The sequence below is a fragment of the Myripristis murdjan genome, chromosome 17 (genome assembly GCF_902150065.1).
Source record: "Myripristis murdjan chromosome 17, fMyrMur1.1, whole genome shotgun sequence".
Taxonomy (NCBI): Eukaryota; Metazoa; Chordata; class Actinopteri; order Holocentriformes; family Holocentridae; genus Myripristis; species Myripristis murdjan.
In genome coordinates, this window is record NC_043996.1 from 33,871 (window position 1) to 53,984 (window position 20,114).

The following is a 20,114-nucleotide window of genomic DNA, read 5'->3' on the forward strand; positions in this document are numbered from 1 at the left end:
GGGAATGAATGCAGAACTGTGAATTTCAGCATAAAAACAAATTCCTCCGGTCAGCTTCCTCCAAACACTGTGCCCCTACAAATTAAATGACAAATAAATGATACAATGCAATCAGCAAAGGCTAAAACACATGAATTTTCCCCAACTACAAGGCCGCTTACCTCTCCCACGGAGATCAACAATAAAAGGGAAGGTAAGGGCGTGAAAACACTAGACACAGGGGCGGTGTCACACTATATAAGAACGTCGGGGTACACACTCAAATTTATGTTCCTGTTCCTATGTACTGACTCGGAGGCCCAACCTGTCAGGTATTAAATAAATAAAAATAAAATACATTTAAAGGTACACAGATTTTGTGTAATTATAACAATAATAATAATAATAACAATAACTACTGTACATAATCTTTTACACCTATACATATTTCTGCTGCACAATTGACCTTGTTACACTGTGACCTCTCTTGTGACCTCTTGTATATGACCTCCTGCCTGACTTTGAGTAAACAAGATTTTACGCCTGCTCTTCTGTGTGATCCCTGCTCTCCAGTTTTTTTCTGACCACCACTTGTTACACTTTAAAAAATTAACTATGAAACTAACTGATGAAATTATAATATGATAAAATGACAAATGACAACATGATTTGTCTGAGAAAGTTATTTTATTTTGATAAATGAAATTAAATGAATTATTTAACTTAGAAACTGATTTAATGACAAATGATGATTAACTGATTAAAGACAACAAAACAATTACAGCATATAACAACAACATAGATACAGTATAGGCAAAGGGTAAGATGGGAACAGCTGGTGACACAAACAGGAAGTCCTCTAAAGTCCACCGCCCCATTTCAGAGACCAGTGTGTTTGGCTGCATTCTTAGAAGACTACAGCCCTGAACTGATAGACAGTTACTGTGTCTGTAGCAAATTGGTAATGGCGCAGATTGTTTTTTCTATTTGAGAATTGCATAAATAATTGATTAAAAACCAGAATTGTCCCAATATGTGCTAGTATGAAAAATAAATCCAAATAAAATAACCTGAAATATAATTTACATGTGAGATTTCTATGATTAAATGCATTTAAATAATACTTGTGAATACTAAAAACTTTAAGTTAGAAACCAAGTCCAGAGTGGATGAAGCCTTAGGACTTAGCAGAATGACCATAATTAAATATAAACTGAGCTTTATCCAGAACAGCCTTGTGCTTCTTTTCTCCTCTCTTCTCTCTTCTCCTCTTCTCTCTGTTGTCAGAAGCATTTGGCTGCCAGGAAGGTCAAAATGTGGAGGAAGCAAGCAATCTTAGCCAGCAGCACCCACCACCACATTTGACCTAGGAGACCTTCAGAAATAGAATTGGATGCAGATTGAACTTTAGTTATATAAACAGTTGGAGGTAGTATTGCAGAGATGGAAAGAATCGCAAAGTGAGAGAAAAGAAGACTGAGAGAAAGAAGACGGTCATTTTAGGTAGTCAACTTTGCCATAAAAGTTATTTCACTGACACAGCAACAACACTTAATTTATTCATACTAAGAAATGGTATAGTTTGTCACTGTACATCCGATGCATTTTCTTATTTTTTATTGTAGGATTTTAGCATGTTCACTGACACTTTAACAATATTTTGAATGTATATTCTTGTTCAAAAACACAAATGTCAACAATCAAGAAATTTAATGTAACAAACCATCATTTGACATTCACTAATACACAGTGATAATATATCAACATATTCTCATGAAACAGTTCGTATGATATCATACGAAAAGTGATGCACAAATTTTCGTGCATATTCCTACGAATTTCCAGCAGCATGACTGATCAGCGCGCATGCGCGAACCCCGAAGCGAGAGCCTTGAGAAAAATGGCGGACATTCCTTTTATTCTCAGTGGAAAATGGAATATTTTAAGACAGCTTATGCATACAAATGCGTTTTGATAACATTTCTAGCGGGAAATGTGCATTTTATTTCCAAAATCTTCTTTCAGTTAAAGTATATGATGTTTACTTTGTTAGTTAATACGAAGATTCTTTCAGATTTCTATTGTTGCTATGGACGCTGCTACCACTATCGCTGATGTTGCTTCCGCTCAGAAGTATTGTCTTCACTGTCAACGTGGAAATCTGGGGAGGGAGGCGTGGGGTTAACCTGCTCTCACAGAAATCCATGAAATGAGCATGACCTCCTAATAACGCATTGCGTGCTCCTCGCATGTAACCTGTTTTAAATCATAGATTTCTATGGTTTAATTCCGTGTTGTCACCACACAAACAGTGTCCACTGAAAGTCAGCGAGGATCCGTGCTGGACACACGGATTCTCGGCTTCAAAGACGTCATGCTGTGGGTGGTGGTTCATAGATCCCAGAAGTGCAAATTTAATCGATATTCCGGAAAAAGGTCTGATTATTAGCCATAACGTTGTAACCATCCAAGGCAGACTTACCACGTGCCGTGCCGAAGACGCCGCGCCCCGGCAGCTCCAAAGACTGATCTCCCACATTATGAAGACCATGGAGAGACTCATCCTACAGCAGCTCCGACCTGTGGTCACACCACATCTGAACCCCCTCCAGTTCGCCTACCAGCCCCGACTAGGAGCTGAGGATGCCATCCTCTACCTGCTCGACCGCGTCTACACACACCAGGACAAGACGGGGGGCACTGTGAGAGTCATGTTTTTTGACTTCTCTAGTGCCTTCAACACCATCCGTCCGGCTCTACTGAGTGAGAAGATGACGGCGATGCAGGTGGACTCCTCCCTTGTGTCCTGGATTGGGGACTATCTGACTGTGGTCTGCCACATACTGTGGCAGACCACAGTATGTGTGCCTACAGCACTGTGTGTCAGACAGAGTGGTCAGCAGCACCGGGGCACCACAGGGGACCGTCCTCTCTCCCTTCCTCTTCACCCTGTACACTTCAACTACCGCACAGAGACCTGTCACCTCCAGAAGTTCTCGGATGACTCAGCAGTAGTTGGATACATCAGCAAGGGTGATGAGGTGGAGTACAGGACTACTGTGAGCAACTTTGTCACATGGTGTGCGCAGAACCATCTACAGCTCAATGTGACAAAGACCAAGGAACTGGTGGTGGACCTGAGGAGGACCAAGGGGCCGGTGACCCCTGTTTCCATCCAGGGGGTCAATGTGGACATTGTTGAGGACTACAAGTACCTGGGGGTTCACATTGATGATAAACTGGACTGGAGGAAGAACACAGATGCCCTGTACAAGAAGGGCCAGAGCCGCCTGTTTTTTCTGAGGCGACTGAGGTCCTCCAACATCTGCAGGACTATGCTCAGGATGTTTTATGAGTCTGTGGTAGCCAGTGCTGTCCTCTATGCTGTGGTGTGCTGGGGCAGCAAGCTGAGGGTAGCGGACGCAAACAGACTCAACAGACTGATCCGCAAGGCCAGCGACGTTGTGGGAGTGAAGATGGACTCTCTGACAGTGGTGCTAGAGAGGAGAATGCTTCACAAGGTGAAAGCCATCCTGGACAATGTGTCCAACCCGCTCCATGACGTGTTGGTCAGACACAGGAGTTCTTTCAGCACCAGACTGATCGCACCACGATGCACCACAGAGCGACACAGGAAATCATTCCTGCCTGTGGCAATCAAACTGTACAACTCCTCACTCTGAGTGTCAGACACTCTGAGTCAGTGGGCTGGCCCCATAAACTAACTCTTGTGCAAATTCCCTCTGTGCAATAATCCATATTCAATACCATACTTATGTGCAATAACCTATAGTGCAATAACTCCTGTCCATGTTTGCACTTGTACATATTTTTTTTATTCTATATATATTTATATTTATATTCATATTCCTTTCTTTATTTTTCTTGACTATTTGCTCTTTTTCTTGTACACTTGGAGTGGGAGTTGTTATTGTAACAAAAAGTAATTTCCCCCTGGGGATCAATAAAGTATTCTGATTTTGATTCTGATTCTGATGAGGTTGTGTAACGATGGCATGTGCTTCTGCGTCCACAAGTCCCGTATAATATCAACTTTATTTAAGAAAACACGTTTATTTGCGATGTCATGTCACGGAGAAGCACTACATTACCCATAATCCTAGTGTTTATCAGCGACATGTCTGATTTGACTTTCATCAATAAAGTCAATAAAGTGTAATAAAGTGCATGAAAGTTGATAATATGCTGATATGTTACGCCATTGAACACAACCCTTTCAGTCAGCGAAACAGAGCGGGTGAGAAAACCACTGAAATGATAAAGATTTATATATATATTTTTATTTTTCATAACACATCTTTATTCATGATATAAACATAGGCTACATGTTAAGGTTATACTTTTGCTGTTGAAAAACTACCGTATGTATGTTGTTTAAACCTAATTTCAAAACTTTTACCCTAACCCGGAAGAGGGGTACCAGAACTACAATCTGCGTGGAGTTGCAACACACAGAGGTGTCCTGTGACATAGGTTTTGTAGTTCTAATATGTTATGTCTAGTATGTGATGTTGTGATCACTAATTTTTCAATCTTCATTATAGTTTTTGGGTGTGGGAAGAACGCCTGTTTGGTCAGATTTTATTTAATTTTTTCTTAAGATAGTGAAATCATGTTTTTTCCATGTTTTGACACTAGTCAGGGGCGCTCCCTATTGGTTTGCAATCGGACATGATAGTAGAGGTCAAGAGCTTTCCAAAAATGTTGACCCCATGTCTGTGCCATTTTTTGTTGCTGCATTGTAAGCCTTTAAAAGTGTCTCAGGTGGCCATATTAAGTTAATGGGAAAATATGAAATATGAAACACTGAGTATTTTATGGGGAATAAAAGCTTTGAAATGGTCCAAACTGAAAAGTATGACTGTGTGTAAGACTAACATCAATATTATAAATAAATTTGGTCATTAAATACAAGGGATGAGCGAGTACACCACTATCTGTGCCTGTATCTGTTTAACCATCTACATTATCCGTATCCGTATCCGTATCTGTACTCGGAGTGGGCGGGGCCGAAACCGGAAGTGGATGGGGCTTAACCCGGAAGTTGGTTGAGTTTGACCGGAAATTGTGCGGCTTAACCGGTAGGTTATTTTAAGCCTGAAATTGATAAGCGTTGATCAGAAGTTGCTATATTTATTGTTTATTGGAAAACTATTTACAGAACAGCCTCAGAAGCTTCAGATCAATGTTTTTGATCACAATAGTAAACAAACTATTTACAGAACAAGCTTTTTATAAACACAGAACATGTATATTCTTAAGTGCATCATGAATACAACACATGGAGTAGGCAATTATGAAGTACTAGAGAGAGAGTGTATATATATCTATATCTATATCTATATCTATCTATATATATAATATTGTAATATTTATACTACTATTATATTTATTTTTTATGAACTACAATAAGAAAGTGTCAGACTCTCAAAATAATAATATAGGCTACTTTGTGTGTTGAGCTAATGTGTGTGTGTAAGTGGTGTGTGTGTTAAGACTGTGACTCTGTATCGCGTGCGGTACGAGCAAAGTTTTCCAACTTACTTTATATCAGAAACCAGCCGGTAAGAGGGAGCAGACGGTTTAAAAAAAAAAAAAAAAAAAAAAAAAAAAAAAAAAAAAAAAACAGCGCTGTGTCAGAAGTGAGAGACGCGACGCCAGTCACATTCAGCCCCAACCCCTAACCCCTAACCCCTAAGCCTAACTCTGCTCAAAAGCAGCACGTCTGTTACCAGTCAAGTTCAGCAGAAATTCTACTGACCAGTGATGATGATCGGTGATTACAGACCGAGGGAAGAGCGAGCTGGAAAAAACCTGACCGCTACTGAAGAGAGACGCAACGTGAGCTGTCACACCTGGGTGAGTGACAGCTGACGTTGTCCCTGTGTGTGTGTGTGTGAGCAGGGCACACGGTGTAGGGGAGGGTCGCTGTGTGTTGTGTGTGAGCGGCGCACCGCTGTACTGTGTGTGTGTAGGGGAGGGGCGCTGTGTGTGATTGGCCTATCACACAACGTGGACACAGTCAGCTACTTAATGAAGATTTTCATTCATCACGAGCACGGATATTGACTCATATTACTCGGATCATACTCGTACTCGGCAAAAGTGCTATATCCGTACCGGATACTCGTTTCAGCCGAGTATCTGGCTCATCCCTATTAAATACCCCCTTAAGAAGTTTGACTGATTTTATCCAGCTTGGCCCTAAAAGAGGTCTGCAGATGTACACCTGAGACAGCCTTGGCTTGGAGCATGATGAAAATCAAACTTTGTCATAGAACAACAATGAAGACATGGGACTCTATTTTCGCAGACCAGCTGCGCTGCGCCAACTGGTTGTGGCCAAGTGGATTTAGCAATTTTGGTACGCCGTGCGCCATGGCGCAACTACTGCGCTGTTCCTCCTACCGGCGCAAGGGAGGAGAGAAGGCGTGGAGTGGGTTTGACACAGCCGATTCACTTTAAACCAATCAAATGAGCCCGTCCTCGCCTTTAAAATGCGCTGTGCGAAGGCGTAATGAACACAATTGACGTGGAAGAAGAGAGCAGCCGCACCACACACTCAGGACAATGAGGCCAGTCTTGGCTGCTGGAATGTTGCTGGAGCTACCTCCCATCCATCTATCCACCCATCCATCCATCCATGCATCTATCCTTACATTCGTCTTCCTCAGTCCCCTGTCTTTCCATTACCTGCCTGCATCGCATCTCTCTTTTTCCAGCTCTGTCACCGTCTGTTAAAGTTATTGATTTTTACGAGCAAATATAAATTTAACTGTGAAGCCCCCATTTTTAATTAATGTTTTTACCTCAAAGGATAATCCTCGCCACATTCATATAAATAGCCTACGGGCCCTATCTTGTGCCACCCGCTATCCGCTGCCACTACCCGCTACCCGCAAATTGCGGATTTAGGAGCTTCCGCTATCCCTAAACGGTATCTTGCGCCACCCGCTACCCGCTATCCGTTATGCCGACTGCATCATTTGCGCCTGGAGGTGCGTCGTGGGCGTGTTTCATGCGCTATCCCTAAAGTTGCTATCTTGCGCACACACTTTAGGGATAGCGGATAGCGGGTGGTCCTGACCACCCGCTATCCGCTATCCGCTAAAGTTTGGGCTGTTACGAGAGCGTGCCCAGGCGGCTTCAATGCGCGCCCCGACGGAGCCTCGCCACACACACGGTCGGACTGCTACCGGGACGCCGCCGGAATGGAGTATATTACTCATATAGACTGTTTAGAGGAAAGACTGTTTTAATTGGACACTTACGCCAGCACGTTTTATTGTTTTATCATAAGCCAGCAGCTGTGCTATATTTTTATTTTTAATATTTTATTTGCCCAATCTACCTTGTCAATAAATTAGTTTACACATAGTTCCACCTCTGCCTCTTGTGTGTGTGTGGTGTGACCCGGGGATTTTACTCAATCAGTACAACCTTGTGACACGTCCACTTGGACACATGTGGCTCCATCTCCCGAATTAACTCGCCTATAATATAATATATAATATGTATATATATATAAAGCCAACTTGCTTTAGCCTCAGTAGAAGCCCTGAGAAAATCTACCTCCCTCTCTCCATCGCGGGTTTAGGATTTAGGATTTAGGATAGCGCATCCTGCCCTTAAGGCAATGGCACCTGGCACACTGATTGGTTTTAACTGGCGTAATGCTCAAAACACGCCTATTCATAATATAGCGGGTAGCGGAGGTGTTTTGCGGATAGCGGGAGGTGCACAAGATAGCAACTTTTACGGGGGAACGCCTCTTCCTAAATCCTAAATCCGCAAATAGCGGGTTTAGGGAGTCTGGCGCAAGATAGGGCCCTACATGTTTGTTTTGCAACTTTCGACTCACAATCACTTACGGATGCAACAACACACTAGAGATCATGAAAGCTTTTACATTTGCTGTTCTAAACGCCCAGAGTCTGGCAAGGAACTGATGCATTTTACATTTTCGATAAGTGTGGAATCAGGGTTTCCGTTAGAAAGAATTGGCACCGGACAACGTGACCAGCAGGTTTTCAATTTACCTGACAAATGTTTGAAATTCCGGTCAAATATTATCTGAATTTATTGAGCTTAAAATTATATGCAGACTATATAAGAATGATATCAAGGGATGTCAATTTATAGCGTAATCTTTTTATTGAAAAGCAGGCTATATCAAATAAAATGAGTGCCGTAAATTGACTCACATGCGAAACTTCTAAAATAAATAAATAAATATTGCACAAGCCTGCGCTCTTTTAACATGAACATTGCATACAATTGCAAACAATTGCAACTACAATTTGCAAACAAAAAAACTGGCTCATACCATTTTAATAACAAGGCGTGTTGCCAACTTGAAATCAAATAGATGCAATAAAAACTTAATTGAGCAGCTGAATTAAAATCAAAAGTCTTAAGTGTCTCTCCGCAACTTGCAATGCGCATCAGTCTTGTGACCTTGTTCACCCCCAGGCGACTTCGCTGCGCTGTTTTGATCCGGTTCTGCAGAGAAAAACCTCTCTCTCTCTCTCTCTCTCTGGTACACTGGAGACAGGGATCACGCAGGCTATTTTTAAATAAATAAATAAATAAATAAATAAAATTACATGAAAATTGACTGTTTTAATAAAATTCAATTTGTGCTTAGAGGGAATATTTTCACTGGGCATTTAAAATTAGCGGACCTTGGGCAGATTTTACCAGTCATAGTCCAGTGATTACCGGATAACGGAAACCCAGTGTGGAATATTTCTATATATATGGAAGAAGAACTGTGTAGTTAACATGAGCAGCGCCAGACACCATGACTGGAAAAAAGACATCACCGTACTGGACACATTGTTTGACTGACAAGTGATGAGGTTGGGTTTTCATCACGCATGCCAAATGGTGCCAATCTCCTTTGATCTGACATCAGTTGTGACGGGACAGTCGATATGGAGATACATTTATGTGCTGATTGAGATTATAGCATTGAGTATTGTTTTTTGTGGGTATTTATTGCATTGTTAATGTGCCTGATAATCTGTGAGGTTTTGGTGACGTGTGCGCACTTCCCGCCTGTCAGCCAAAATTCCACTGCGCCGGCCCCGCTGCGCCTTGCGCCGAAAGTAGACGTGGTTTCAGATGGCGAGCTTTTGGCGCACCTCGGCGGAGCCTTTTGGCACGAAAATGTCACTGCGCCAAGCTGAATCTGTTGACACCTCCCCCTGCTGCGCTGCCACCCCCATCTCAGCGCACCTCGGTCTGCGAAAATACGAAACTGTGCGCCCCACGGGTTGCGCTGGTCGAAAATAGCTCTGCGTGGGGTGCGCCTCACTGCGCCACCCTGCGCTGCGCCGGGAAAATAGAGCCCATCGTTTGAAAGGTCTTGACCTATGGAGTAACATATCTCAGTGTGAGACCAGTGGGCATTTCCTGCTCCCCACGAGCGCCCTTTGAACCTTGCACCTGAGACACTTTTAAAGGCTTACAGTGCAGCAACAAAAAATGGCACAGACATGGGGTCAACATTTTTGGAAAGCTCTTGACCTCTGCTATCATGCCTGATGGCAAACCAATAGGGGGCGCCACTGACTACTGTCAAAACATGGAAAAAACATGATTTCACTATCTTAAGAAAAAGATAAATAAAATCAGACTAAACAGGCATTCTTCCCACACCCAAAAACTACAATGAAGATTGAAAAATTAGTGATCACAACATCACATAATAGACATAAAATATTAGAACTACAAAACCTATGGCGCAGGACACCTCTGTGTGTTGCAACTCCGCGCAGATTGTAGTTCTGGTACGCCTCTTCCAGGTTCGGGTAAAAGCTTTGAAATTAGGTTTAAAAAACATACATACGGTAGTTTTTCAACAGCAAAAGTATAACCTTAACATGTAGCCTATGTTTCTATCATGATAAAGATGTGTTATGAAAATAAAAAATATATCTAAATCTTTAGTGCTATTTTGACGTGTTTCCAGCGTTTTTTCCATCCACTCTGTTGCGCTGAACTGAAAGGGTTGTGTTCAATGGCGTAACATATCAGCATATTATCAACTTTCATGCACTTTATTGACTTTATTGATGAAAAGTCAAATCAGACACGTTGCTGATAAACACTAGGATTATGGGTAATGTAGTGCTTCTCCGTGATATGACATCGCAAACAAAACGTGTTTTCTTAAATAAAGTTGATATTATACGGGACTTGTGGACTCGGCAGAAGCATATGCCATCGTTATACAACCTCATAGCTCGTGGTAAGTCTGCCTTGGATGATTACAACGTTATGGCTAATAATCAGACCTTTTTCCGGAATATCGATTAAATTTGCACTTCTGGGATCTATGAACCACCACCCACAGCGTGACGTTTTTGAAGCCGAAAATCCATGTGTCCAGCACGGATCCTCGCTGACTTTCAGTTGACACTGTTTGCGTGGTGTGCAATGCATTATTAGGAGGTCATGCTCATTTCACGGATTTCTGTGAGAACAGGTTAACCCCACGCCACCCTCCCCAGATTTCCACGGTGACAGTGAGGAAAATACTTCCGAGCGGAGGCTACATCAGCGATAATGGTAGCAGCGTCCATAGCAACAGCCATAGCAACGATAGAAATCTGAAAGAATCTTCGTATTAACTAACAAAGTAAACATCATATACATTAACTGAACGAAGATTTTGGAAATAAAATGCACATTTCCCGCTAGAAATGTTATCAAAACGCATTGAATGCATAAGCTATCTTAAATATTGCATTTTCCACTGAGAATAAAAGGAATGTCAGCCATTTATTTGTTTTCACAGAAAGACCAGCCTGCAGCGCATAGGTCACGTGATACAAACTTTCTGTTTCACAATTACGTGGGAAGTATACGAATTAGCAGTAATCATAGCAACAAAGACGCCACAGAATTCCTTGTAAGTTGAGCATGCGCAGTCGTGACTGAATATTCTGGTTTGGGGCATTTTCCAACTAAGGTGTTTACATGCCACAGTATTCCGGTTGGAACAGGCATATGCCAGGGGTCTTATTCGGAATTCTTCTCCAACCGGAATATGACCTTAATCGTTTCGGTGCATGTTTATATGACACGTGTGCAACCGGAATATTACGAATATTCCAGTTAATACAGGAATAAGGTGTGCATGTAAACGTGCTCTATGACACAACAAATGGGCTGGGTAATGCAGTTACTAGGTTAAAAAGTAACCAGTTTCAAGGTGCTGAAAACCTAACCCAGGGTGTCAAACTGGTGCCATGGAGGGCCAAGAGGCTGCAGGTTTTCATTCCAACCGAAAACACCACCAGGTGATTTCACTGATCAGTCTCTCCTCTCTGCTTGAAGATGAGGTAATCAGTGAAATCACCGGGTGGAGTTTTCAGTTGGAATGAAAACCTGCAGCCTCTTGACACCAGTTTGACACTTGTGCCCTAACCCAAAGCTACAACAACAAAACACATTTGCGTTTCTACTATTGAGCCAATAGTGATATTGCCTTAAAACTTGCCCATAACAAGCTGCTCTGAAGTAACATCGCCCACCCCGTCCATTCATCGCGGAGTGGGAAGTGAGAAGTGAGCAAGGTAAGCCCTGCCTATGACCCTTTATTCTGCTTGGCCCCATGAGCAGTTGGTGGGCCATTAGCATCTGAAAAACTGGCCCGACAAAGCCCCCAGACAGTAGCTCTAGAGAAGGCCTTTTGTGTTTGCACTAGTGTTGCAAAGGGGTGGAAAGTTTCCGGTAAATTTCCCGGAAAGTTTCTGAATTTTCACTCTGGAATATTGGAATTTTTGCTGTCCACTTTTTTTTTTTTTCAATTTTTCTGAAAATTCCTGGGAAAATTTGGCTCAAGAATTTTGGGAATTTTCGTTTTTTTTTTCTTGTCATCAATTTGAATGAGGTTTTAAAAAAGTTTCCAAGGAAATTTAAGCTTGGGAATTTTGGAAATTTTAATTTTTGTTGTTGTTAACTTGTGAATGGGGCAAAAATAAACAATAATCAATAAGATGACTGTCAACATTAATATCACCATTTTGGAAATGGAAACCCTAATCTCCTGAACTCAGGACTCACCTCTAACCCAAAGGCCACAATGCCAGCATACTGTAAAATCATCATCCCCATACTCAAGTGTGGGAAATAAAACTTAAACATAAAACTTAAATATAAACAGTCAACTTGCATTTGGTGGAAACAATATGTTGCATGATTCAATGCAAATTCAACTGGTCACCATGATTCACATATGCAAATAATTTCGAGCACATTTGGTCATCATCAATCAGTAGCCCATACTCCACTAGGCTGCAGCACTTCCACTGAGACAGACGATCATCACATCAGCATCACGATTAAATTTCCTGCATTTCTATGCATTTTAATGGGTAGTTTGAACCACTTCATATGCACACCTTAACAATATTACTGCACACAGTCCTATGCCTGAGTTAATAGCCTACACCTCTTACTAACGCTGTATAACTGCTGGTCATTGCATTAATATCCTACTAGAGATTTCCCGAGCATTTATATGGGCTATGCAAACTTCAATCCACATGATAAAAATTAATCCACGGACCACCAAAGTAACGTTTGACTGTTAAATTAAATCAACTTAAAATTACTCTGGCACGGTTGGAGGGGGTGTGCTCCAGTGCGGTACGGGCCGTTATGCACGAGCATATGCACAGTCACGCACGCAGCGCGCAAACGTGGATACGACGTAAATCATGCCGTTCTCCTGCTTCCGCAAAATTGTTTAATGCACGCAGTGCGATTAACTGCATATGGCGGCATTGCACAATCAATAATCAACTGAAAATAATAATCAACCAGATCCGACAGACCTGACCGGGTGGCCACGCACACTGTGCGGTGCTGGCTGGCATCGAGCAAGCACTGCTCCCCCAAAATTTCACAATGTTTCCAGCCAGGGGAGCTCATGTCACCACCAGGGGAGCTGTGCTCCCCTTTGCTCCCCCTTATTTGGCACACTGGTTATGCCAATATTCACGACAGTTTGACTCAGCTAGAGAAAATTCCTGAAAATTCCCTTGAAATTCATTATAATGTATCATGTTTGCATGCATATCTGCTTATAACAAATCAAAATCTTTATTATGTATACATGTATATGACCGGGTGAATGCAGTGAATATAAATTCCCGAAAATTCCCCAAAACTTCCTGTTTATTCCTGTTAATTCCCGTTAATTTCCAAAAATTCCCATGGAAATTTTCCAACTTTGAAAATTCCGGGAATTTTGCAACACTAGTTTGCACAAATGCACCGGTAGACTGGACCAAGAGTAACCATACACTTTTATACAGTCTATGCCAAATGTGTTGATCCATGTACCATGGAGAGCCAAGAGGCTGCAGGTTTTCATTCCAACCAAAAACCCAGGTGATTTAACTGATTACCCCACCTTCAAGCAGAGAGAAGGGACTAATAAGTTTAATAACCTGTTGGAGTTTTTTATTGGAATGAAAACCTGCAGCTTTTCGGCCCTCCATGGCACCAGTTTGACACCCCTGGTCTATGCGGATAACAGAGGATTATCAGTTGTTTGCAGCTGCTGGATTGCCTTTTTGTGTTTTGTAATCTTTGAGAGAGTTGTTTGAAAGCGTTACAGAATCGTGAGAAGTTTGATAAATGAAGGAACATACTTATTATTTAACACAACAAAAAGCAAGGGGGGAAATGAAGGGTGAACTTTCATCATCAAAGACACAAAAACGTGAAGATGCAACATGAATTCAAAGTCAAAGTCAAAGTCAAATTTATTTATATAGTGCATTTGATACGGCAGGCATAAACTCAATGTGCTTGAAAGCAAGTAAAGGTCATAAATGACAAAAATACACTCCTGATCAAAATCTTAAGACCAGTTAAAAAATTGCAAGAATTTACATTTTGCACTGTTGGATTTTAAGAAGGTTCTAAGTAGAGCTTCAAAATGCAAAAATAAGAAATGGGAGTGAGACAAAAAAAATTGAGTAAGCAATTTATTGCAAACAACCATTAAACTGAAATAGGCTGTTCATCAGTTGATCAAAAGTTTAAGACCACAGCCTTTAAAAGCCCAAATCTTGGCAAAAATGTGGATTCAGTGTCATTTTCTGTCAGGTATCCACACTTGACACAAATTAACCTCTAGATGGCGCTTTTGCAGAAGTTTTCTGCAAGTTTTTGCACTTTGAAGCCTGCGGACCTGCCCGCGACCCTGCCCAAAATGATTTTTGACCTGAGGCCGAGACTTGCTTGGGGCGTGTGGGCTTGAGGGCCCGATTTGTGCAGGCTCCACGAGGCATCACGTCCGACTTGCATGGGGGGGCTTGGACCCCACTCATACCTGCTTGCAGTTTTATATATTATTCTGGCAGCTTAACCTACAGCAGACGTCTCCATTTGCTGAGGAACCACAATTCATGCAGTAGATGATCCTGACAAATGCCAGACAATGATCCAGACAAACCAGAAAATCAGTCCATCTCACAGTTCCCTTCCTTGTCCCTGGCTCAGTGACTGATAGTACAGAATCTGATCATAATCTATTACAGTTGCACCATTGTTGTGTGTGTGTGTGTGTGTGTGTGTGTGTTTGTTTGTTTGTTTGTTTGTTTTACCCATTTTTTCATTTCATATTCATATTAATTTTCATCATTCATATTCATAACTACTGGTTGCAGCTATATTATAATTTGTCCTTATAGTTCACCCTTGTGATAAAATGGGTTGTTTCTGACAAATGATGTCATATCTTGTCTTTTCTCTTATTCTAGTAACACATCAGCACTACACTCTTGCTGTAGTGCTGCCTGAGGAAAGTCACCAAGCTTGAAACGTGTTGCTTATTAATATTGTATCTGCATCACCAATTCAGTTTATTGTGTTTCTTTGAAGTCCTATTCAGTTTTAATATTAGCAAATAAAACTTTTTTTTCATTCTCCAGCATTACATGGTTCCCAACTTTATCAATTTATGTACAGTTAGGTCCATAACTATTTGGACAGTGACAAAATATTCAGAATTTTGCGCTTGCACACTGCCACAGTGGATCTGAAATGGAGTAATCAAGATGTGAGTGAAGTGCAGACCTTCAACTTTAATTTAAGGGGTTGAACAGAAATACGGCATTAAACTTTAATTGGACACTTCCAAGTGTTTGCATTTGCATTTGGTACTTGTTTATCAGAACCATCAATATATGATCCAAAGAGGTGTCTATGTAGGAGAAGGAGTCCATCATTAGGCTCAAAAAGCAAAAAAAAAACAACAACCCAAAAATCTATCAGACAGATAGCAATAACTTTCCTTCCCAGCCTCTCAGTCTTGGCCTTGATGGAAGGGAGACGTTTGCCAGAGGGCAGCCATTCAAACAGTTTGTGGTTGGGGTGGTGAGTGTCCTTGATGATCCAATTTGCCCTGGACCTGCACCGCCAGGTCCTGGAGGCAGGGCAGTACTATTTGGGTGATGCGTTCGGCACACTGGATCACTCTGTGCCAGGCTTTCCTATCCCGAGAGCTGCCGCTGCTGTACCAGGCAGTGATGCTCCCGGAAAGCACAGACCCTACAGTGGCAGTGTAGAAGGATTTCAGCAGCGCAGTGGAGATCTTGAGGTGCCTGAGGTGATACAAACACTATCTTGCCTTCTTCACCAGGGTGGTGGTGTGTGTGGACCATGTCAGATCCTTGGAGATGTGAACCCCAAGGTACCTGTAGCTGCTCACTTTCTCCACCGGGGTCCCGTAGATCGTGAGTGGTGTGTAGTGGATCCTCTGCTTCTCTCTCCTGAAGACCACCATCTCCTTAGTCTTGGAGACATTCAGGTCCAAGTTGTTGTCCTTACACCACGATGACAGCAGCTCCAACTCCTCCACATAAGCTGTCTTGTTGTTGTTGGAGATCAGGCCTACCACCACTGTGTCATCCATGTGGTGGACAGTGTTAAGGTATGGGCATGTATGGCTGCCAATGGAACCGGGTCACTAGTATTTATTGATGATATGACAACTGATTGAAGTAGCAGAATGAATTCTGATGTTTAGAGGGCTATACTATCTGCTCAGATTCAGCCAAATGCCACAAAACTGATTGGACAACGCCTCACAGTGCAGATGGATAATGACCCAAAACATACTGCGAAAGCAACCCACCATTTACTGAAAGCAAAGAAGTGGAATATTCTTCAATGGCCAAGTCAGTCCCAAGACCGCAACCCAACTGAGCATGCTGTTCACTTGCTGAAGACTAAATTGAAGGCCGAAAGGCCCACAAACAAACAGCAACTGAAGGCAGCTGCAGTAAAGGCTTGACAGAGCATCTCAAGGGAGAAAACTCAGAATTTGGTGATGTCCATGGGTTCCAGACATAGACTGCAAAAGATTTTCCTCCAAATATTTAATATAATCCTTGTAATTATAGTTGTGTGTGTGTTATGTATACTTTGTCCAATTACTTTTGAGCCTCTGAAAATGGGGCAACTCCTACACAGTTAATGCCATAGTTTTGTTTAACCCATTAAATTAAAGCCGAAAGTCTGCACATCAATCATGTCTTGATTACTCCATTTCAAATCCACTGTGGTGGTGTACAAGGGAAAAAATATGAATATTGTGTCACTGTCCAAATACTTATGGACCTAACTGTATCTCTACCAGTTGGGAACCATATTTTTTGTTACAGTTTTTCAGGTGAGCTGCTGCATTGTTTGAAGCTGAGGGGGAAATTTTTCCAGCTGTGGTGGTGATATCACCTACATCTAGTTCATCCACTAAATTCAGAAATTTTGTGGCAAAAAAAAAGGTTAGGACGTTTTGGTGGCAGATGATATCAGATGCAGGGACTTAGCTTCCAGTTGTCTCAACTGATACCTTTGTTGCATTAAAGCTGGGGTATTACAAGGTTGTAAGTTCCCACCTGCTGTACTGGTATCCTGTGGGCTGCGGTCACACTGGCAGGTGGTGTTGGGTGGTGTCTGTGCAGATGCACAGATAGCTGGAGGGGAGGGGGACTCTCCTGAAGATACAGGGCTACTGTCCTCTGAAAAAAGGATCAGACAAGAGGTTGCAAAGTCACAATAAAATGCAATTTCATCAAAGTTTCTTGCTTCCTCAATGTCCTATTGACACAGGATTTTGGGGCAGGACCTAATGTGGAGAGAGATTATTTAAGAGAGTGTGGAAGTAATTCTGAACCAAAATACCACACTGTATAAGCTAATAAAAGTTAATATACCTCATAATGAGTAGAAAGCAATCAGCACTTGCAAAGAAATGTAATAGATTTAAGTTTGTGTGTGCCTTAAAAATACTTTTTAAAAATCCAGCTAAAGCCAGACCTATTTTTAAGTGTGTCATATCAAGCCCTTTTCTTGCCCAAAAAAGTGCCTGCTAGAGTTTGGCATGATTCCAATGTTTTTATTTAAGCCTGAAGTAATCTGGGCATGACTCCAAGGTTTTATATAAGCAAGAGATGACCAAATGCTGACACCAGTGTTTTTGATGCAAAGATATGATCTAATAAGACGACCAAATGCTGACACCATTGTTTTTGATGCCAAAAGATGATCAAATAAAGAAATAGAGAGGGTGGGCCCCAAGGAGCTGGGAGGACCCTCAGGACATAATAAAAACAGATGTATAAACTAGGTAAAGCTCAGTCTTCCCTGGGGATTGACTCATTGTTTGTTTCCATTTAAGATCTCGAATGAAAATAAACCTGCCTGATCCTGCCTGATTCTTGGTCATCATTTTGAAACCTCCAAGACTTATTTTTCTGGTGTTTTTGGTACCAACTTTACAGCTGTTGCCACATCATTTGGCGAGCCAGCCAGGAGGTGAACGGGCCTGTAACCTTGGGGGACGGCCTGCATCTCAGACACACCAGGTGCGCACCAAAAATAAGGTAAGGCAGACCTGCTTAATTGTGAGTGTGTCTGAGTGCAGGAAGTCTTCAAAAGAACCTAGTAATAAAATTAAATGTATCAAAAATAATCAAATAGGGCAGAGTTAAGAGCAAGCATTTGTGTTGCATGTATTTGTTGTGTGTATAACCATGGTGCGGCAAGAATGAAAGGGCTTGTGTTGTTAAAAAAAGCATCAAGCTTACACCCTGTAAGAACATTCACAAGTTAAAAAAAAAAAAAAATCTCTAAATCAGATCTCTAAAACCGCCTTTTTTCACTTGCGTAATATCTCAAAAGTCCGACATATCTTGTCTCAGAGTGACGCAGAAAAATTAATCCACGCCTTCGTTACCTCTAGACTACTGTAACTCCTTATTATCAGGTTGTACCAGCAAGTCGTTAAAGACTCTCCAGCTGGTCCAAAACGCTGCTGCACGTGTGCTGACTAGAACTAGGAGAAGAGATCATATTACTCCAATATTGGCTTCTTTACATTGGCTACCTGTAGAATCTAGAATAGAATTTAAAATTCTTCTCCTCACCTATAAAGCTCTTAATGGGCAGGCACCATCTTATCTGAAAGAGCTCATAGTTCCTTATCACCCTGCCAGAGCACTGCCCTCCCAAAATGCAGGTTTATTGGTGGTTCCCAAAATCTCTAAAACTAGATCGGGAGGCAGATCCTTCCAATTCCAGGCTCCCCGTTTCTGGAACAATCTTCCTATCTCAGTACGGAGGGCAGATTCACTCTCTATCTTTAAGAGTAGACTTAAAACTTTCCTTTTTGACAAAGCTTATAGTTAGGGTCGGCCCAGGTTGCCCTGGACCAGCCCTTAGTTATGCTGCTATAGGCCTAGACTGTTGGGGGACTTCATATCATGCTCTGAGCACTTTCCTCTCTTCTAATCTTCCTCTCCCCTCTTCCTTTCTTCTTCTTCCTGTCCCCCCCATAGCCCTTTTTTTTGTGCATGCTTGTTCCAGAGTCCACTGCCCCTTTGCTTTCGTTGTGCTTTTTGTGTCTTGTCTAGGTCAAACTGTCCTGCTCATCCTGGAAGGTCATCCAGCTGCAGATGAGATGGCTAGATGCTGCGTGTCACTTCCATCTAGATTACCTGTTCAGGATACCCTGCTGTTTCTGCTGTTGTCTGCTGTCCCAGTTTGTCCCTATCTCCCTGTCTCTGACTCCTTGTCTCTCTCTCCCCCCTCCCACCCAACCGGTAGAGGTAGATGACTGTCCACCCTGAGTCTGGTTCTACCTGAGGGTTCTTCCCGTTAAAGGGGAGTTTTACCTTGCCACTGTCGCCAAGAGCATGCTCAGGAGGGAATCTGTTGGGTTTCTTGTTTCTCTACTATAATTTGTAGAGCGTGGTCCTTACCTGCTCTACCTGTAAAGCGTCATCAGATAACTTCTGTTGTGATTTGATGCTATATAAATAAAGTTTGATTGATTGATTGATTGATTGATTGTGTTGCAATTATTAGTTGTATGGTGGCTTTTTGTTTGTCTAATGTTTGGAGGTGGTATGGTGTGCATGACATTAGTGGCGAGAGAGCAGGAAAAAAGGGTTCTGGTGCGCGTAAATGACAGCGTGGAGGAAAACAGAGTGTGTTCATTAGATGAGATATGAAAACTGTAGGTAATTATGTGTGTGGGGACTCAAGTGATACACAGACAGCTGTTTTATCTAGCGGGTGTTGTGGTGTTGTTGAATATTGTCAAAAATAAAAAGGTAGATAAGAGTAAATAACTGCTTTACAGAGCAGCGGTAGGGACTAGGAATTTTTTCTTTTTTCTAAATAAAAGTAGTTGTGCCGTCTAGAAAAAGGGGGACAGGAGAAAAACACTCTTTTCTGTTATTCCTGCTTAGGGAGTAGGTTTAGCAGTTCCTGAATCCCAGGACCGGGAGTCAGGTTCTGCCACTTGGTCTCATGGGTTCACACTAACCCTGAACCTCCAGTGGAGTGTGTTGTCCCCCAGGTTTTGGGTTATTTTCTTCTGTTGTTTAAATTGTTAACATTGTATTTTTCTACATTCCTTGTTTACAGTGTTTATATTGCTCTTTGGTACTGTTATCTGTATATACTGTTTATTGTGTAAATTGTGCTTCGTATCTTGCTATCCACTTTGCTGCTGTGATGCGTGAAATTTCCCCACCGTGGGACTAATAAAGGAATATCTTATCTTATCTTAAAATGTTTTT

General features: G+C 41.9%; 1 protein-coding gene across 3 annotated transcripts in view; it reads right to left on the reverse strand.

Annotated features, from left to right (window-relative positions):
* Positions 1 to 741: 741 nt before the first annotated feature.
* LOC115374742 (major facilitator superfamily domain-containing protein 12-like) overlaps positions 742 to 20,114 on the reverse strand; it is a 151,813-nt gene continuing 132,440 nt past the window's right edge. For all 3 annotated transcript variants that reach the window (XR_003929652.1, XR_003929651.1, XR_003929653.1), the window contains exons 15-16: positions 16,926 to 17,048; positions 742 to 1,354 (exon numbers count right to left, since the gene is read on the reverse strand). The gene's annotated coding sequence lies outside the window, so the exon portion shown is untranslated. The remainder of the gene's footprint in view (positions 1,355 to 16,925; positions 17,049 to 20,114) is intronic.